Genomic DNA, 9,273 nt, shown 5'->3' on the forward strand with positions numbered 1-9,273 from the left:
CGTGTTTCTTGGCCCAAGCAGGTCTCTTCTTCTTATTGGTGTCCTTTAGTAGTGGTTTCTTTGCAGCAATTCGACCATGAAGGCCTGATTCACACAGTCCCTTCTGAACAGTTGCTGTTGAGATGTGTCTGTTACTTGAACTCTGTGAAGCATTTATTTGGGCTGCAATTTCTGAGGCTGGTAACTCTAATGAACTTATCCTCTGCAGCAGAGGTAACTCTGGGTCTTCCATTCCTGTGGCGTTCCTCATGAGAGCCAGTTTCATCATAGAGCTTGATGGTTTTTGTGACTGCACTTGAAGAAACTTTCAAAGTTCTTGAAATGTTTTGTATTGACTGACCTTCATGTCTTAAAGTAATGATGGACTGTCGTTTCTCTTTGCTTATTTGAGCTGTTCTTGCCAAAGTATGGACTTGGTATTTTACCAAATACGGGTATCGTCTGTATACCCCCCCTACCTTGTCACAACACAACTGATTGGCTCAAACTCATTAAGAAGGCAAGAAATTCCACAAATTAACTTTTAACAAGGCACACCTGTCAATTTAAATGCATTCCAGGTGACTACCCCATGAAGCTGGTTGAGAGGATGCCAAGAGTGTGTAAAGCTGTCATCAAGGCAAAAGGTGGCTATTTGAAGAATCTCAGATCTCAAATATATTTTCATTTGTTTAACAGTTGTGGTTACCGCATGATTCCATATATGTTATTTCATAGTTTTGATGTCTTCGCTATTATTCTACAATGTAGAAAATAGTAAAAATAAAGAAAAACCTTGAAATGAGTAGGTGTGTCCAAACCTTTGACTGGTACTATATATCAAACCTGTTCTGTCTTACACTATATGTACAAAAGTATGTGGACACCCCTTCAAATGAGTGGATTTGGCTATTTCAGCCATACCCGTTGCTGACAGGTGTATACAATCAAGCACACAGCCATGCAATCTCAATAGACAAACATTGGCAGTAGAATGGCCTTACTGAAGAGCTCAGTGACTTTCAATTTGGCACCATCATAGGATGCCACCTTTCCAACAAGAAAGTTTGTCAAATTTCTGCCCTGCTAGAGCTGCCCCGGTCAACTTTAAGTGCTGTTATTGTGAAGTGTAAACATCTAGGAGTAACAATGGCTCAGCCGCGAAGTGGTAGGCCACACAAGCTCACAGAATGGGACCGGCGAGTGCTGAAGAGCGTAGCGCATAAAAATCGTCTGTCCTCGCTTGCAACACTCACTACCGAGTTCCAAACTGCCTCTGGAAGCAACATCAGCACAAGAACTGTTTGTGGAGTGATGAATCACGCTTCACCATCTGGCAGCCCGGCGAACAAATCTGGGTTTGGTGGATGCCAGGTGAACGTTACCTGCCTGAATGCATAGTGCCAACTGTAAAGTTTGGTGGACAAGGAATAATGGTCAGGGGCTGTTTTTCATGGTTCGGGCTATGCCCCTTAGATCCAGTGAAGGGAAATCTTGACTCTACAGCATACAATGCCACTGTAGATGATTCTGTGCTTCCAACTTTGTGGCAACAGTTTGGCGAAGGCCCTTTCCTGTTTCAGCATGCCCCCGTGCACAAAGCGAGGTCTATACGGAAATGGTTTGTCGAGATCAGTGTGGAAGAACTTGATATGCCTGCACAGAGCCCTGACCTCCACCCCATCGAACACCTTTGGGATGAATTGTAACGCCGACTGCGAGCCAGGCCTAATCGCCCAACATCAGTGCCCGACCTCACTAATGCTGTTGTGACTGAAAGGAAGCAAGTCCCCACAGCAATGTTCCAACATCTAGTGGAAAGCCTTCCCAGAAGAGTGGAGGCTGTTATAGCAGCAAAGGGGGGACCAACTCTATATTAATGTCCATGATTTTGGAATGAGATGTTCGACGAGCAGGTGTCCACATACTTTTGGTCATGTAGTGTATCTGTCATGTTTATGATGGGCGGACCAATATGCGTTTTTCATTTGACTACACTGACATCTAGTGGCTCAGGACGGACAACTATTTGGCAGACAGCAGACTAGATAAATGCTCAACATTGGATTTTCTTCCATAATCACTTTCAACAACGTAAACCTCTATGAGCATAGTAATTATACTGCTACTCTATTTCAACTTCCCTCAAAATTATTTGTAGGACTATACACGTCATATTCTATATGACTGACAAAAACTCCACTTAGGGTAAACATATAGGCTACATGAGCAAAAGTTTAAGAGGAGCCTATTGCTTAATAATAGGAAAATATATAACACGTCATGGTTGATAGTGATGAAAAATGCATGTATCAGGGGAAGGGAATTTGGTAAAATCGGGCTGAGACTTCAGAGGGGTAGCAACATATGCTACTTGCTACACAGCAATTTACAGAGCATTACGTTGCGTTTGTCAAGGGCCACCAACACTTCTAAGGTCAGCCATTTTCCAGTCCATAGCTCATCACCTTGCCAGCATTATATGGAGATAGGCCCACAACTGAAAATATTTATTTCACTAGCCCCATGATGGTTTGAAACACAGGATGTTATATGCATGTAGAATTATTTACTGTATAATTTTTTCCATCTTAAACAAACCTCAAACGAACCAAGTATTGGTGTTAAAAACCGTGTTTTATTCCAATTCAGTGGTCCACATACAGGCGTTTGTCATTTGTTTGACATACCGTACATACCGTCCAGTTTTCATAAAGCTCTCATAAAAATAAACATAATTATCAATTTCTTATAAATAAATAAAACGTCCAATAAAGCTCCCAAGATCAATCTGATGGCAAAGTTATGCTATCTTGTAGCCTATTAGAGCATTCAGTCATCCCCCCAAAAAATCTGAAGGAATTTAAGATGAATGCTATATCTTTGCCCCCCTGTTTCCCACCAAACATAAGATATAGGCTTCTAGGACTTCTCTCTGAGAGATTACATAAGGTTTGCATGATATTGGATTTCAGATGAGAGCCAGGCTAGAAGTACATCCCAAATGGCACCCTATTCCCTATATAGTGCACTACTTTTGACCAGAGTCCTATGGGCCCTGGTCAAAAGTACTCTGGTCAAAAGTAGTGCACTAAATTGGGAATACGTTATCATTTGGACTCCCCACTCTGAGATTGCCCTGTCTCTCTGATTCAGCCCCTTGATCTTGATCTAAAGTTGTGTCTGCCTGCTCAAGCAACATAGTGCACTCTGTCTCGTCTCACCAGAAGCAGAGAAACCCTACGTTAGCATTACATGGTTCTGTTACAGTGAAAACTGCCACTAGAGATAGTAAGTACACAATGACACAATACTGGATATCTGCTCAATTATCAGTCGATGTCATGAAAATGACAGTGAAAATGTGCAAGGTAATTGTAAGGTAATTGTATTGTATGTGTGCGGTTGTCTGTTCTGGAGAGTAGGGCTACATGTATAGGCACTTCAAGACTGAGGGCATGATTATTTTCATGGCCTGTATTAACAAGGGCATCTCCATTTTGATAGACATGCATGAGTGCACTTGATGACTGGCTCTATCTCAATTAGTCTTTCTGCGATTCTTTGCATGCTTTCCTTGCCTCCTCTCCTAACCTCCTTCTCAAACATATTGGAGGAGAACATCCAAAGTCCCTTCTTCTCCAATGTGTTTAAAGAAGGAAGCTAGGAGAGGGGATTCGAAGAAAGAGGAATTGAGAAATAGCCAATGTAGTGATTTCACTGCAGTACCACCGTTTTTCTTTAGATGGGTGTCTTTGCTTGAAGATGGGGCTGCGGTGTGGTTGCTTGAAGATGGGGCTGCGGTGTGGTTGCTTGAAGTCTTCTACAGGTTTTTCTGGACCTAATAACGACCTATTCAGAAAATCCCACAAATTTAGTCACCGTGACAAAAACCGAAATGTCTAAAACATCATCAACTTACAGTATTTGAAAGATTTTTGTGCAACATTTATTTAAAGGCCCCATTCTATAGGGCGGCAGGTAGCTTAGTGGTTAAGAGCGTTGTGCCAGTAACCGAAAGGTCGCTGGTTCTAATCCCCGAGCTGACTAGGTGAAAAATCTGTCGATGTGCCCTTGAGCAAGGCACTTAGCCCTAATTGCTCCTGTAAGTCGCTCTGGATAAGAGCGTCTGCTAAATGACTAAACATGTAAAAAATATAAAATTGTGAAATATGTATAGACATAATAAGCCAGTCAGTGGCTACAATCTGTCTTCTGTGTCAATGAATGCTGCTGTCTGTGTTCATTTGGATTGACAGCTATCCCCAGATCCCTCACACACAGACAGAATCCAGAGTGTTATTATACAGGGTGCAGTGAGGAGTAATTTATCTCCAAGAAAGGAAAGGCCATGCAATTTACAGGGCCAAGAAAATGCAGGACTGCAGTGCTAGAGTGCACAGTCAGTAACCAATGGAATTTTTGCTGTAGTCTGTTCAAGACATGCTCTCTTAGTGTCTTCTGTAAGAGCATCATCTTCTCAGCCACATACCACAGCACCTCATATTTTATTTTGTATGGAGGCTACAGAATCCGCCATACACACTGACTTACGGTATTGCAGATTTCGTCCATATTGTTTGTCTATGCACAGTTGAATTTGTATTTATTATGGATCCCCATTAGCTGCTGCCAGGGCAGCAGCTACTCTTCCTGGGGTCCAGCAAAATTAAGGCAGTTATACCATTTTAAAACATTACAACACATTCACAACAGATTTCACAAGACATTAACTGTGTGCCCTCAGGCCCCTACTCTACTACCACATATGCTGATGCTCCAGATACTCAACTAGTCTCAAGAAGGCCAGTTTTATTGCTTCTTTAATCAGCACAACAGTTTTCAGCTGTGCTAACATAATTGCAAAAGGGTTTTCTAATGATCAATTAGCCTTTTAAAATGATAAAAACTTGGATTAGCAAACACAACGTGCCATTGGAACACAGGACTGATGGTTGCTGATAATGGGCCTCTGTACGCCTATGTAGATATTCCATTAAGAATCTGCTGTTTCCAGCTACAATAGCCATTTACAACATTAGCAATGTCTACACTGTATTTCTGATCAATTTTATGTTATTTTAATGGACCAAAAAATTGCTTTTCTTTCAAAAGGAAGGACATTTCTAAGTGACCCCAAACTTTTGAACAGTGTATGTGTGTGAATAGTGCGTATGTTATTGTGTGTGTGTGTGTGTATGCATGTGTCTGTGCCAATGTTTGTGTTCCTTCACAGGACCCGCTGTTACATAAGGTGTATTTTTATCTGTTTTTTTTAAATCTAATTTTACTGCTTGCATGAGTTACTTGATTTAGAATAGAGTTCCATGTAGTCATGGCTCTATGTAGTAATGTGCGCCTCCCATAGTCTGTTCTGGACTTGAGGACTGTGAAGAGACCTCTGGTGGCATGGGTGTCCGAGCCAGGAGAGATTGACATGCATATTATTAATGTTAGCTCTCTGTGTACATCCAAGGGCCAGCCGTGCTGGCCTGTTCTGAGCCAATTGCAATTTTCCTAAGTCCCTCTTTTTGGCACCTGACCACACGACTGAACAGTAGTCTAGGTGTGACAAAACTAGGGCCTGTAGGACCTGCCTTGTTGAAAGTGCTGTTAAGAAGGCAGAGCAGCGCCTTATTATGGACAGACTTCTCCCCATCTTAGCTACTGTTGTATCAATATGTTTTGACCATGACAGTTTACAATCCAGGGTTACTCCAAGCAGTTTAGTCACCTCAACTTGCTCAGTTTCCACATTATTTATTACAAGATTCAGTTGAGCTTTAGGGTTAAGTGAATGATTTGTCCCAAATAGAATGCTTTTAGTTTTTGAAATATTTAGGACAAACTTATTCCTTGCCACCCATTCTGAAACTAACTGTAGCTCTTTGTTAAGTGTTGCAGTCATTTCAGTCGCTGTAGCAGCTGACGTGTATAGTGTTGAGTCGTCCGCATACATAGACACACTGGCTTTACTCAAAGCCAGTGGCATGTCGTTAGTAAATATTGAAAAAAGTAAGGGGCCTAAACAGCTGCCCTGGGGAATTCCTGATTCTACCGGGATTATGTTGGAGAGGCTTCCATTAAAGAACACCCTCTATGTTCTGTTAGACAGGTAACTCTTTATCCACAATATAGCAGGGGGTGTAAAGCCATAACACATACGTTTTTCCAGCAGCAGACTATGATTGATAATGTAGAAAGCCGCACTGAAGTCTAACAAAACAGCCCCCACAATATTTTTATCATCAATTTCTCTCAGCCAATCATCAGTGATTTGTGTAAGTGCTTGAATGTCCTTCCCGATAAGCATGCTGAAAGTCTGTTGTCAATTTGTTTACAGTAAAATAGCATTGTATCTGGTGAAACACCATTTCTTCCAGAAGTTTACTAAGGGTTGGTAACAGGCTGATTGGTCTGCTATTTGAGCCAGTAAAGGGGGCTTTACTATTCTTGGGTAGCGGAATGACTTTTTCTTCGCTCCAGGCCTGAGGGAACACACTTTCTAGTAGGCTTAAATTGAAGATATGGCAAATAGGAGTGGCAATATCGTCCATTATTAGCCTCAGTAATTTTCCATCCAGGTTGTCAGACCCCGGTGGCTTGTCATTGTTGACAGACAACAATACTTTTCTTCACCTCTTCCACACTCACTTTACGGAATTCAAAATTAATACGCTTGTCTTTCATAATTTGGTCATATATACTTGGATGTGTAGTGTTAGTGTTTGTTGCTGGCATGTCATGCCTAAGTTTGCTAATCTTGCCAGTGAAAAAATCATTAAAGTAGTTGGTAATATCAGTGGGTTTTGTGATGAATGGCTAATCTGATTCAATGAATGAGTTTGCCTTTTTGCACAAAATTTAATTTAAGGTGCTCCAAAGCTTTTTACTATCATTTTTTATGTAATTTATCTTTGTTTCATAGTGTAGTATTCATTAGAGCATTGAACAGAAAACGTTTTAAAAATGAAAACATAAACGAGGGTTTCAAGTAGTCCCTCCCTGTTTAAGCCTAGGTAGAATTGGTTTCATATTGAATATTCGGTTTTCTCTCGTGAAGAAAATGTGTTGATTGTTCTCCATCCTTCCCTGATTCAGAATATATCATTTTCATAGTCATGGCACATTTTGTTTATGCACTATTGAAGATTGAAATCCGAAATCTTAATTTTTAGGGGTTAACAGTGAAACCTATGGTTATTCTCTGAATTCTTTATATTTTTTATTCCTTGACATGGTCAAATAACTCAAGCATAGATTATTAACTTTTATAATTTGGCACACAGAAACTAAAGGCCATGAGTAACTTCGTCAAAAAGAATGGCACCGATTGGCCTATAGGGGGCGCTGTTATAAGCAGTCTCACTTAAACCCTCATTTCCGTCACCCCGTTTGACCTAGAGACTTTGCATGTAGGTGTCTTTCCTCATGCTGAACAAATCTGCCTCAAGGACTCGTAAGGTCCGTCAGGATAGATTTTCCTCCATCTTGGAAATCGGTATGTAGATTTTACGTGTCCATTTAAATCTTTTGTAAATCCACTCCACAATAGCCTATCAACTTGAAACTTTATGGGGTCATCAAATACATTACCATGATGAACCATGTTAAGTATGGCATTGATATCTTAAGAAATACGGAAGCAATTCACTTTTTTGACTATGTAACGCTAATGCTTATAATAATCATAAAAAAAATATTTTCATGGACTAAAAGTCAGATTCACTCCAAATCTGGTCTTTGGACTCATCACAATAGTCCCTAAAGAGTTTGAGAAAATAACGTTGATGCGTTCAAAGATGGCCACACTATGCCAGTATATGCAAATTAGCACATACGCTAATATGATACAATATGCTAGAAATACTTTTAAAATCTTCTTCTTATGAACCATAGGACCAACTGACACAAAATGTGGAATGTAGGCCCATGGTACAGCTAAGGAATTGGACAAAAGATGGCTAAGTTGTTGACAAATAAATAAAAACAATTTACGTGTCCATTTAAACCACTGTGTCAGGATGTCAGTGTGATGCGGTAGGACGAAGTCAGGCGCAGGACACAGAGCTAATCGAAAACGTACTTTACTCGTAGGTAACGTAAAACAACATAACCTCCACGCAGGGAGGAAACAAACCCGCTCACCAGACGACAACCAAACATGAACAAACACGCACAACATACAGTGGGAGCCAGAGGGTTAAATAGGGAAGTGATCAATACTAATGGGAACCAGGTGTGAACAATCAAGACAAGACGAACACAGAAACATAGATCGGTAGCAGCTAGTACTCCGGTGACGACGAACGCCGAAGCCTGCCCGAGCAAGGAGGAGGAGCAGTCTCGGCTGAATCCGTGACACACTGTAAATCCACTCCACAGTGGCCTATCAACTTGAAACTTGTCCTTTATCATGGACGTCCCTAAAATGAACCAGACTGAATTTGTTATTTATATCTCAAAAAACAAGGAAACTACTCACTGGGAAAAACTGGTTGAATCAACGTTGTTTCCACGTCATTTCAACAAAACAATTCAATGTGATGACTTTGAATCAACATGGAAAACTGATTGGATTTGCAAAAAGTCATCAACGTGGGTCTTTTTTTCCAATCAACTTTTAACTTAAATCCAATGACATGGTGAATTGTTTTGTTGATTTCATGTTGAATTCATGTTAGCTGACAACTCAACCAAATAAAAAATAGATGTTGAACTGACGTCTGTGACCAGTGGGTATTAACAACTAATTATTTGCATATGTAACGCTCAAAATCATCTGCAATCATATTCTCTTCATGAACCAGATTCACTTGATGATATCGTTTTCACTTGGAGAGTTCCATTACGAATGCTATATTCACAAATGTTTCACATTTGTGTTTTTTCATCAGAAATGATTGCTCATGGGTACCTTCATGTATGTGTAAAATATTGCTGTTCTCAGATTTGTAATTAATAGATTTTAGATGTGTATTAAAATGGGGGTTGTTGCAAAACGCTATATATCCATTCATTAGCTGGAATGGAATGGTCTAATCCTGTATATTTGAATCTGATATATGGTTGTCTCACCTAGCTATCTTAAGATGAATGCACTAACTGTTAGTCGCTTCGTATAAATGCATCTGCTAAATGACTAAAATGTCAAATATTTTACATACAGAACTCATCTTGCTATATTGATTTTAAAACACTTGTTAAAATGCTAATGTCACAAATGTAGTTATTTGTCACATTTGACTGTGTAAAACCTAGCAGTACTACTTATTTCTCTGAGAGTGAGGCAGA

This window comes from Coregonus clupeaformis, chromosome 30 (assembly GCF_020615455.1).
Source record: "Coregonus clupeaformis isolate EN_2021a chromosome 30, ASM2061545v1, whole genome shotgun sequence".
Classification (NCBI taxonomy): domain Eukaryota; kingdom Metazoa; phylum Chordata; class Actinopteri; order Salmoniformes; family Salmonidae; genus Coregonus; species Coregonus clupeaformis.